General features: G+C 38.9%; 1 protein-coding gene across 3 annotated transcripts in view; it reads left to right on the top strand.

The window, feature by feature from the left end:
- SLC2A9 (solute carrier family 2 member 9) overlaps window positions 1-12,046 on the top strand; it is a 107,251-nt gene that overhangs the window by 25,993 nt on the left and 69,212 nt on the right. The gene's annotated exons all lie outside the window — the stretch shown is intronic.

Raw genomic sequence — 12,046 nt, 5'->3', positions numbered from 1 at the left:
TAATTTTTCAATGTGAGACAGAACTGGAAAAGGCTTGGTTAGAGTTCGTGTGAGGACCTGAATAGGAAAACTCTTGCTCAATGATTGTAGTGTTCCTTGTAATGCCTCTTCCTTTTTGACTAAGAGGTGGAAGAGCAGAGTTAATATGTAACTTTATGGAAGGAGATTATCTGTTCTGATACAAGAGGTTGTCTTGCTTTTGTAAACTGAGATTAACTTGTTGGCCACTTGATGTCGTCATTACTCTGAATAAAGGAAGTCAAGGTTTATTCGGGATGGCATTTAGAAATGCTTTTTATCCGGAGATGAATCTTCAAGGCAGTGTGGAGGAAATGTCTGCAGCAGTCCTCTCACAATGAAACCTGGAATAAGAATCTCTTCTGACAGCCAGCAAAAATAGTAAACTGTTGAAAAGTGAGAAGAGCTTGTCCTCCTGGGTCCATCCAAATTCAACTCCTTGTAAATACACAATACCATCCTTTCTAACACTTTTTATTTTTGTCTGACTGGCTCTCCTATACTGCCCCTTTATCCTTGGGCTCACTTACCCTGTTCAGCTCTCCTGATGGCAAATGGTTTGATTAAATGTATCCTTTATTGAAGGACAGATTACTTACTTCCACCCCCCGCGAAAGCAACGGATTTTAGGAAAAAGCTTCAAATGCCTTTCACTGACCTTAATTGCATGGCTTCTACAGATGTCTCTTCTCTTGCTTTGAAAGCTAGTCTGTTACAAACAAGTGTATTAAATGTCAAGAGGCTCATGCAATTTTCAGAATTTATGTCAGGCCTTATGTAGTAGGGGTTTTTGTTTTGTTAGGGGTTTGGTTTGGGTTTTGTTTTGGTTTGGTTTGGTTTTTTTCAAACATGCATACACTAAAGGTGAGGTGTCATGCAGTTTCTTTTTCCCCTGTTAGGTCTTTGGGATATTTTGAATAGGAAGTACTTATTCCTTGGTTTCAGCTCATTCTTGTTCTTTTTATTTCTCTTCTCCCCTTCCCTTCCTCCTGACTGTTGTCTCTACCAAATTACTGAGGTTGCATTTCTCCTTCTACAACCTGCTGTAGTATGCAGTTAATTAATACTACACCAATAAAGACAGCTATTACTTTACGTAAGAAGAAATACACTTTATCTGTAGAATTAGTTCTTTTCAAGATGGGAAACATCAGCACGTAAAAGGAGCAAAGTTTTGGCTGGTGTGAACTACCATATTTCCAGCAAAATCATTGGAACCAGCTTGAATTTTCCATTTGGGTATGTGGGTGTTTTTTCCTTTTAATACGTTCATAAAATTTAGCACCGAGGGCAAACCTCAGGCTGTTTGAAAGATGATTTCTAGTGCAGTTTTAGCCTTCTCTGAAGGTTTTGTCAAAATTTCTGTTGTTTTCAGTCAAGCCAGGATTTTCTTCCCTAGCTTCATGTGGTTCCCACTGAAGTCAGTGGGCGGTTTGCACTAGGAACAGCAATCATTGCCACAGGACATTCCTACAGAGGGTATGTGTGATGAGTTCACTTCTATTGAAGCTGAGAAGTGGCAAACATGGTGTCCTTTGGTCCTTGCAACACTTTCTCTCCTCCCCAGCAAACACCTTGCTCCAATTTCTGTCACTTTGATTTGATCAAGTTCAAAAGTAGGTTCAGGATGTTTGCAGGCTATTTTCTAGTTGTCACCTTCTTTCTGATTGATGTCATGATGTCTGTTCACTAATGATGTAAAAGCTTCTTAGCAATTCATTCTCATATTATTTGATTTTTTTCCCCTCCCTTTTCTTCTGTTGGAGAAGTCTTTGTTGCATTTGAAGTGAGGCCAGTATTCCAGGTCCACAGCCACCATATTTTGGAGACAGCTATGCATTCATGGTGTATTATTGATTTCAGCTATAACTGGGAAGCAAACTTGTTTTTCTCAGAAGCCTGAGGTTATTTGCATTATACTTAAGCCACTCTGTAATAAGCCAACCTGTGGCAGTGGTATAATTCTGCCTTTGTAAAATTCACGAACTGTTTAAAGCAATTAGACAGGTAAGTTGTGATCAGTAAGAGCTTTTTGCCAGTGGTCACTCTTCTGTACAACTACTTGCACTAGCATGTGGAGAAGCACCTTTGTCATGTTTGTCTAACAATGTTCAGCATTTTAATGATCGTGTAAAACCTCTCAGGAGTATTTTTTGTTGCTCTGTGGTTGGTTGGTTGTTTCTATCAGATTTTGTTGTAGATAGAACTAATTACGAATACTTGTTTTCTGTCATAGTTTTGTAACAATTTTCTCCTAAGCTCTATCATGTAACTATTACTTGTAACCTTAGCAAGTATCTAAGACTATATTAACCATGGTAGCTAAGCAATGATGGTTTTGAAGAAAGGAAGGGCAAAGACCAAGCTGGAACAGGAATGGACATGGGGAGGGCTGCAGGTATGGCTGAGATCCTGTCTTGTAAGAGGAGGGGACAGCAACATTGCTTGTGTGGCCAGGTAAATAGAGGGAATGGACTGCACCATGTTAACACAAGGAAGAACTGCATAAGGAATAAATAGCTTAATCTCAAGGACAATATGACTACAAGAATAACTTGTTATAAGTGCTCTGTGAGTAATTGTGTGCTGAAATTAAGCAGAGTGATGTTTGGAACAGAATCCTGGCTGAAGTAGCTTGAGCAGAAAAATTTAACTTTTAAATTGGAGCTTGATGCATTTGGCTGGATTATATGAGGTTATTGCCTTCAGTGGTTGTGTAGAAGTCTCTCCACAGAAAAGGAGAGTGTTTACATCAGCTGTGGGACATAGCCTTAAAAGCATTTATTAACAACCTAACTGATAACTTCTTCCCATACTGAATGCAAGAGTGTTCCTTTAAATGCGGAACTGTCATAAAAATAGCTCAAAGCACTGTTACTTGAGGCAATACAGAAAGTCCTTACTGATTTTTGTATCAAGTAAGTTAAGGAGACCCAATTTTAGCAATTTTTTATTTATGAAGACCAGCCCAGGTGAAGCAGGAGGTGTATAGGCAGCCCCAGGTTTGGTGCTGGGGGGCGATGGTCAGCTTTGACTGTGCTACTGTCTTAAGGCTGGTTGGCCATTTCCTATTCCTTCAGCCTTCCCAAGATTTCTGCTGGAAGTGCTGAGGGTTGACAGTCTTCTAACTTCTTTCTAATACTTTTCTCATGCCAGTTCTGTCAACTTACTATTCTTCTTGTCAACTGTTATTGATCCCTTAATATCTTTCCCTTTCCCTTCCCTGCACCCCCCACCCCCTGCCCGCCCCCTACTGCGGTGTGCTTTGTTTCTCCTCCCCTATCACTTGTGATCTTTCTGTTTCAGGTTAGACTTCATCTCCTTTAGTAAAACAAGCTCTTCAATCTCTTTCTCACTCTATGTGCCTTTCTTTATAGTAATTCTGATTTTAAATTTGAACCCAGGAGAACAGGATTATACAAATAACCCAGATGAAATGATACTTCTAAAAATAGAACTATATGAAATACTTACTTCCTGGTTTTCCTGGAAGTGTTTTGGCTGAAGTATTACAGAAATGCATTTACTTTCTTTTTGTGTGTCATGCCACATTGACACGAACTTGTCAAAACTAGTATATCCAGTTTTAGAATGATAGCACAAAAGAGCAGATGCAGAAATAATATAATAATCTAATAATGATTGTACAACTTAAATACAGGCATTCCTTTGGATTCTGAATATATAGACTTTTATTCTGTTTGTGTCCAAAGGTACTAATTTTAGTGTTGAGTCTGAAGACAGTGTTCTGTTAGCATGCAATGCTTGCTAAGAGTGATTACCTGAAGGAGAAAAGCTGCAGTGGTGACAATGGTCCTCTGCTGCGGTGGTTTGATATTCTTACTTTCTTTCCTCTGTCTTAATTCCCTCCCTCCAACAAGTCCCAGCAGTGCTTTTTATTCAATATTCTAATTTTGTAGGACATAACCTACAGGAAACTGCATCTACTACGTCTCTGTTGAGGTTTGGGAAATTACACAATGGTAAAGCTGGCTGGTGATCAGACTACACAGCACGACTTTACATGCTTGTGACCTGCTTCTCTCCACTACCCTGACTGCTGACAGCAGTGTGCTTGTTTTCATGTGCTAGCATCTTGGTTTAGTCTTCTGTAAGCCGGAGCCCTTAATTCTTCAGGAAGTCATGGCAACTCTAGATAACAATTTGGTGCTGGCCCACAAGTGTGCAATCACATTATCTGCTGTAATGTGGGCACTGAATTATTGCTACTGACTACAAGATTATGTAATTTGAGACATTTTTGGTTGTATAGCACATGCAGCTGAGTGTAATTGAATAATATGGGGTACAGAGGGAGCAGCAGTGGTCAGAGATGGGAAGTGGTTCTTCAGGAGAAAAGGCTCCTGTATTTGTATCCTTACAAACATGCTGCTTTGGGCAGCCTATTATAGTATATAATTTGCTAGTTCTTACTAAGATCTTAAGAGCAAAAATTAGTGTAGGAGAGAGGAAAAGTAAATTAGGAATTTAGCTCATCGGTTCTGGTCCCCAATTATTTTTTCTTTGAACAGGAGTTGCCTACATTTGGAGCAAGAGTTTGAGGATGTGGTTTCAAGTACTCCTGTAAATGCTCTAATATTGAGACAGACTTGCAAAAGGTGACTCCAGGTTACCCTGGTCCCTGCCATTCCTCTGGACTGCCAAGTTTGTGTGGTGTTTCTCATAAGCACAGAAGCAAAGCTTCTTTATATTCTTGAAATGAAATGCAAGCCTCTAAATTAAGGACTAGAGCCTTCCCAGAAGAGTGTTTTAAAACCTCTGCTAAGGATTCCAGAGACATGTTGGTGCTTGTAAATTGCTGCTCAAATCTACAAGGGGATGGTATCTGCTAAGAGCAGCTCAGAAAAACACCCATACAAAGAAAGGAACCTCCAAATATGATCAGGGCAGAGGGGAAAGAAATAAAACCAGAAAATAGAACAAGAAAACATTTCAGCTCTTATTCAGATAATCACTGACTGCAGCAGGTGTTTGTATGCCTTTTGGAGCCTGGATTGATTCTGTTATCTGGATGGAAATCCGCCTGCACTTCCTGCAGACTTGGTGCTAGACACACCAGTTAAGAATTGCTTGAGGTAGTGATTTTGAAGATGGCAATCCTTTTTAAAATATTCTCTGGGTTCCTCTCATCCAGCAATGGGAAATTTCTTTCATCTTTTCACAGTAACACGTAAGGCACAGAGTTTCTTACTGCTGAAGCAATTTCTGTGTCATTTGTTGAGGCATTTGCACTTAATTACAAGCTGTGAGTTGCTGATCGAGGGCATGGAGGTCACCTCACCCAATATGCAGCCAAGGGAAGCTGCTGTGCAGCCACCAGGCTAGAGATACGTAGCCTTGGTGGTGCTGACAAGAAACGCTGCCAGGACCCTCTGAGTTGTTGCATATTCATAGTTCAGTAGTCCCCGTGGGAAGATAAGGTCTACTTTGTTACACCAGCCCTGTTGGTGGGATGTAGTTAGTGTTGATATATCTGTAATGGAGACATTAAATGAGGTGTTCTGTTTATATCTTTTTTGAACCAGCTGAGATTATGTATTTACTGAAGATTATAAATCGACTTTTTATTGGTTCCCCTAGACAGACACAAAGGTATTTCTTCATCCCTTTTCTGTACAGAACTCATTAAGGAATACATCTGAAGACAGCTGTGAGTCTTTGTATTTGCAAATGAGTTTCAGTCCATTAAAGTTGTGCTGTGAGACCTCAATTCCCGAAGTTTTAGGACCAACACATGGCTGATTTGCCATATGTAATAGTCAAATGTTGCGGTTTTGCGTTCGGGAAGGAGAACATCCTGCATGAGAGGCTTTCTCTGAATGCGAAAGTGGAAGCATAGTTATAGAAGAAAGAAAACAGTGGATACATACATATTTATTTATTTTTAGACATTGTTGAACAACAGACTTAATGACAAAGCATCTAATGTTTGGATAAAAGTTTGTCATCAGTGAGGACCACATTCTCATAGACAGCTGAAATAGTGCCCACCTAGCTTTTGAGAAGATAGGATTTCTATGTAGCAGTACTCTGCTTAATTAGTTAGTTGGCAAAGCAGTAGACAAACTTTCATGGTAAAGGAAGACTTTGAAATACTGTGGAAGTTGAGAGCAGTTGCATATAATTTGTCAGACTGTTCTCCTGATCCTCTGAAACATAGTTAACACATATAACTGAAATTGAAGCATCTGTAAATGTTGTCTATGTATTTAAGGTTTGACTTTTTGCTGCTTTGTCAGACTTACAGAGGTGGACTTTTTCACTTATTATAGTTGACCTAATAACAGGCAGTGTCTCTGATCCTCATCTTGCCCTGCATTAATTGGACTCTGCTTCAGATGTTTATAAGCAAGTAAACATTTTAGATTTACCTGTCTTATGCTTGAGTATCTGATAATATTTATATGTGTGTTATTAAGCAATAAATCTAAATTTATTTGACCTGTGACTTCCTTCCCAGTGTGCTTCACGCACTGGGGAGACAGTACCATTTAAACTTTTTTGAAGGTTCTAGATGATTAACATTTCAGTTTTAATTTCCATTGTCCTTTATAAAATCACTCATTATTGCAAATTCATGTCCTAATATGTAAATTCGTCCTTTACAAATCTGATATTAATGCTGTGGAAAATCAGTCAAGCATCATAAGGTAGTAGTATCATATTGAGTAGTAGGGTGTATTTTCTAGCCTTTTGTTTCTTCGTTTGCTTTTGAAACCACTGGAAAAAAAAGAAGAATCAGGACATATATTCCTGATCAGTGTTTTGAGGGATTTCTTAAAGTAAATATCAAATCATGAGATTTTTTTTAAAAAAAGTTTAAAACAGATCTGTTGCCATTTAAAAAGTGTCAAGATTAAACATGCAATTGTTTCAGTTGTTTTTAAAACAACGAATGTGCTTTGGGGTTCTTTTAAATATTTTTCTTAACCTTAATATATCTTAGTCTAACCTTTATAACTTCAGTTTGTCAAAATATGATCACACAGAAAAGGAATTGCTTCTAATGTAATTTCTAGATGCCGTGAGGAATTTTGCTTCACCTCCTGCTGCATCCTCAGGAGGATGCAGGTCTCTGGAGTTGTGTGTTGCATCTGCCAGCCCCACAGGGACATCTGAGGTACCCTAGGGCATCAAAATGATACTGTATGCTCATGTCTGAGGAACTGAATTTTACCCTCTTCAATTAGTTTATTTTACTATTTTATATTTTATTATTTATAGAAGTTAACCTGAGTCTAAATGCATAGCTGAAAGGAAGTTTTATCAGAAATTATAACTCCAACATACCTCTAATACTTCTTTCTAAAGAAGCTCAAGTATATATGCTGGCTGCTGATCGTAATCAGAATTTGAAAGCTTGCCGTTTCCCATTGCTTTTCTCAGAAATTTTTGCTTTTCTCAGAAATGAATAAGCAGTGAAGACAAATTATGCCATTTAAATGTGCAGTAAGAAGCTAGTTACTCCAATAAACGGTTGGACCAAAGCGCCTCCTGGGAACTTGTAACAGACACTTTAATTCTCCCTCTCAATATGTACAACATGATCTAACATGCAATTTAATGAACAAATCATGGGATTTGGACACCAAGCACTTTCAAGGCTGTTTTAAGTCCTGATCCAAAGGTGGTTTTCTCAGTAACAAAAACCTGCTGCTGACTTCTTTAAGTTTTAGATTAGGGTGGTACAGCCTTAAGTCTGGTAACATTTTGTGCTGTTTAATACCTGGGAAGATACCCAGACTTGAGTAATCTTGTTGTCAGACCTGTATCTGTAGTAATGATGTATAAAAATAAACACACGTGTGGGTGTAAGAACAGAGGTGAAATATGCATGCTATCTGGGTTGCCTCTGTTTTAAACGAGAAAGTAAGCAATCCATAACACTGTTATTAAAACACATTTTGACAGAAGTGGGTTACAGAAATGGTCATGCAAAAAGAAAATTGTATCCAGCAGGGATGCAGCTGTGAGACGGGGAGGTAAGTGCACTCTGCAGCCAGAGGAGGTTGTAGGGCAGTGTCTGGATGGGCACAGGGAAGGTGAGAGGAAGGTAGTTGCCCTGCGCATGAAGCCTGAGATAAGGAAGTACTCGGTTCTCAGCTGCCTTATGATCGTCACCACTGTGCCATACCCTTGACTCAAGGAAGAAAAGACAGTTCTAATGCTAAGGAATTAGTTCCATCTCAATGCTTTTTCAGTCCTTGGCCCGAGGCTGGTGAGGTTCTCTGTCACCTTTAGGTGTGTTTTATGTGGCACAGTAACAGTTTAACAGAGAAATGTTGGACTTGTGCAGTCTTCCCGACTTTGCACACCCACATAAGTCTACTCAGTCTGTTATGAGTAGGGATGTGATTTTTTTGTATGGCAAATGGAATATTTCTGTGAGACTGACAGATGTGACACAAAAAACCCCAGAGACCTGCATCTTTCTGGGGTTGCTGTGGGAAGTGAGGCAAGATGCTTCATGGCATCTGGAAATTATACTAGATGTAGTTCTTTTTGTCTGTGTGTGTGCATGATTATATGTTCCTGCTTCTTATAGGAACATGAAAAAGAAGAGCCTGCCAAATCACTAGTTCCTGGACATTTTGAGTATCTTGCATTGGATGCAAGAGGGCTTTGTCTCTGCTCCCCACTTATAAAATGAGTAAAATATGTCATTTGAAATGAGAAAGGTATTATACAAAAAAATCACTGCTGTTTGTAAAGTGTTTAGCACTGTAGTAAACCCATCATAACCACCACCACCGCCACAGCCCCCAAGGAATTAATTCCAGAATTAATATTTAAGTACTATTTAATAGTGACTGGTAAATAGACCTGCTCACTGAGACATCACAGGTCGTCCTGTGCACTGAACAAGAAAAAGAGAGAGTATTTATGTGTATAAGTTCTGCTGCACATTTCAAGCAGTAAAGCTAAACAAGCCCTTGGTAGCTCTGTGAGGCAGCGTGGCTGTTATGCTGGGGTGCGAGGTGGGGCTGGAGTTGATGGGGCAGTACCATGTGCTACCCTGTGTGCAGGGTGCTGCCTAGGAGGAGGTGTCTGGGGCTTGTGTTTGGGGTGCAGTAGTTTCCCTGTGGCTCTAGAATGGACAGGAGCAGAGATGTGGGAAGTGTGCCCTGGGGCAGTTGGGATCAAGGATGCTCAGCTAGACGTGAGGGTCTCCACAGCACAGAAGACCAAACTTAGGGTAACAAACAAGAAGCCTGACTGTGCTGTAGTGGTTGATACTTGCATGGGATGCATGTCCAAATTATGCTTTTGAAATAAATAAATGAAATTATTTAGAGAGAGAGAAAGAGCAGAGCTTTTGGCAGTTGTGTATGTCTGTACTCCATCTTTTTGATCCTGTCATACATGTTATACTGAGATACTTAATTGCCCTCACTAGATCTTTCAAAAACTGAGTGCCCACATACAGGGCAGTACAGCATTCCTTCCCATCTCTGTTGTATGACCCTGTCAATGACTCAGTTCTCCCTTTTAAAATTTTTATATCAATGTGTATATTAGCCTTTTCTGTGTTGTGTATTCAAATTCTATAAATTCTTCCTAATTAGTGAAAATATTACATGTAACTGATGCTTAAATAGGTAATATATGAACCAGTAGTTCAGCTGTCAGCAGTGCCTGTAAACATTTCCCCATATAAGTTTCTTTTCCATCTTTTAATTGTTATAGTAAGTTCCATTTTCTGCATTGTAGCTGATGGTTCTCTGACATGGTAACATTCGCTTTACTGTATTTTGGTATAGCTTAATCTCGTCTCATTTGCAGTTGATAAATCCATGTCATGCTTTATCCACCCCACCTCCCCCCTTGTATTTCTGCAGTTTTGCTCTTTATTATATCAACCTTTGAATGAGTCTGTGGTTGTCAAAATTGCTCTACTATTTAACTGCCTTTTGTAAATACATCAAAACTGTGTTTTTTATGCTCCAGCCTAAGCAAATATCCATAATGTGACAGTTCAAAATTAAAATTTTACTGTCTTGACATGTTATTTGTACTGATTCCAAGCAGGTGATGAATCAAGTCCCCTGTAATTAAAATATTTAATGGTTTTTTAAGTTTTTCCTGAGATAAAATGGGATGTGATTGTTTTCAATTCTCTCAGCAGTGCCTGTGTGCTTCTCCTTACTGATGACAGCTGAGATGAAGTGTTAACGTGTCTTCTAAATCACACCTACACTGTCTTTTGCCTTTACCTTATTATTGTTTCTGAGCATTGTCCCAGCTTATATCCTGGTCTGTTCCTTCTTAAAGACATTAGGGAACCCTCCTCCCCCCTGCTTCTTTTACTTCTTTTTATAGGGTCTAGTTCAGCTTGATTTTCAGCAATTTTTTATGGATCTTTTAAACTCATTTTAGCCCTTTTCTGTAGAGTGATGAAGAATTTGAATGTGGGTAATGTAAATTAAGAAAAAGGCAAGTAGAACACATGTTCTGTAGTGTTAAACAGGTGTCACCCGAAAACTTTTGATATGAATGGAGAAGTTTCCATTGACTTCAGTGGCTTACTGATCAACTCATACCAGCAATGGCAAGTGGGAACATATTTATGACTGTTTACCTTAGGGTTTTAAAAGTCAGCATAATAAAAAGTAAATCAGAAATCTTTCATAGGAAATGAAGGAAGCTCAGTGTCTTGTGGAAGTAGAGGACTTTTTATTAGACTGTCAGGATTTCTTATTTATTGTGAAGGGTAAGTTCGGAGGTGCAGTCTTGTTCATAGCTTTTTCCAAAAAACACTTTCAGAAGAGTTATTTGAGAGAAATGGACCAACTGAAAAAACATACACTATGGGAGACTTTAAATGGCATATAAGCATATTCCAAGTAAGTCTCCATAAGTAGGCAGTGTTCATAATAACAATATACAGAGGATACTTTTTTTTTCCATAGAAGTGTCCTTGACATTATGGAAAGAACCTATATATCATATATAAAGAAAATATGATGTGCCGATGAAGAGTAAGTTTTTAATCTGGAAGTATTGTAAGAAATTATCATGCTGTATATATATATTTTTATATGGTACATAGCAAGTGTGTTTCATAGAACCATAGAATTGTTTGGATTGGAAGGGACCTTAAAGATCACCTATTTCCAACCCCCCTGCCATGGGCAGGGACACCTTCCACTAGACCTGGTTGCTCAAAGCCCCATCCAGCCTGGCCTTGAACACTGCCAGGGATGGGGCATCCACAGCTGCTCTGGGCAACCTGTGCCAGTGCCTCACTACACTCAATATGTTTATATTATAGGAAATTACTCCAGGCAGACACAGACTGAAACTGATGAGTTATACTGCCTGTTTTCTTAGGTTATTCTTCACAAACAGGTGCTTACTTTGATTATATCATTATTAACTGTTCTTAAAGTCTTAATCTTAGTTCAGTTTTCTGGTTCTTGAAGTAAGATTTAGGCTCATCTGTTTAGAAACAGACTGTTAACCGCTCTTGATTCTCCTGTATTAGGTAAAGTTCTCCACTCAACTGCATTAAAAAAAAATAATTGGGAATGAAGAAACAGGATCTTGAAGTCTTCATGGTAATAGAGGCTCTTAGGAAGACTAATAATCTCAAGCTTTAGATGGTTCGAAAAAATCCCTTTCTCAAGTTGTTTTCCCATCCAGGAGATATTTAAAAAGAAAAGATCTCTATCACTTAAAGGACAAGTGAAAAGTTTGATTAGGAGATACCCCACATATTCTGCCTGGGACTTGTTCAGTTATCTCAGGCCCAGGTTCAGGTTTGGGGCTTGGATTATGCCCCGTACCATGTGGTACATGGTATTTTAGACATTGCTGAAGTAGGAGTATATAACATAAAAACTATCAACAGAAAACAGTTTGGGGGCTTTTGACCTTTGATTTGACTGTGAAAAAATAATATTGAAATAAAATGTATCCAGCTCTGTTTAGGGAGATACGGGTTCTGAATAAATAGATTCATTCTGATGAAGGGACAGGATCCAAACCCCCAGTGCCTCTTGGAGCT

Source organism: Falco naumanni, chromosome 1 (genome assembly GCF_017639655.2).
Source record: "Falco naumanni isolate bFalNau1 chromosome 1, bFalNau1.pat, whole genome shotgun sequence".
NCBI lineage: Eukaryota > Metazoa > Chordata > Aves > Falconiformes > Falconidae > Falco > Falco naumanni.
The sequence above is the reverse complement of the archived record's forward strand: the minus strand, read 5'-3'. Positions and strand labels throughout refer to the sequence as shown.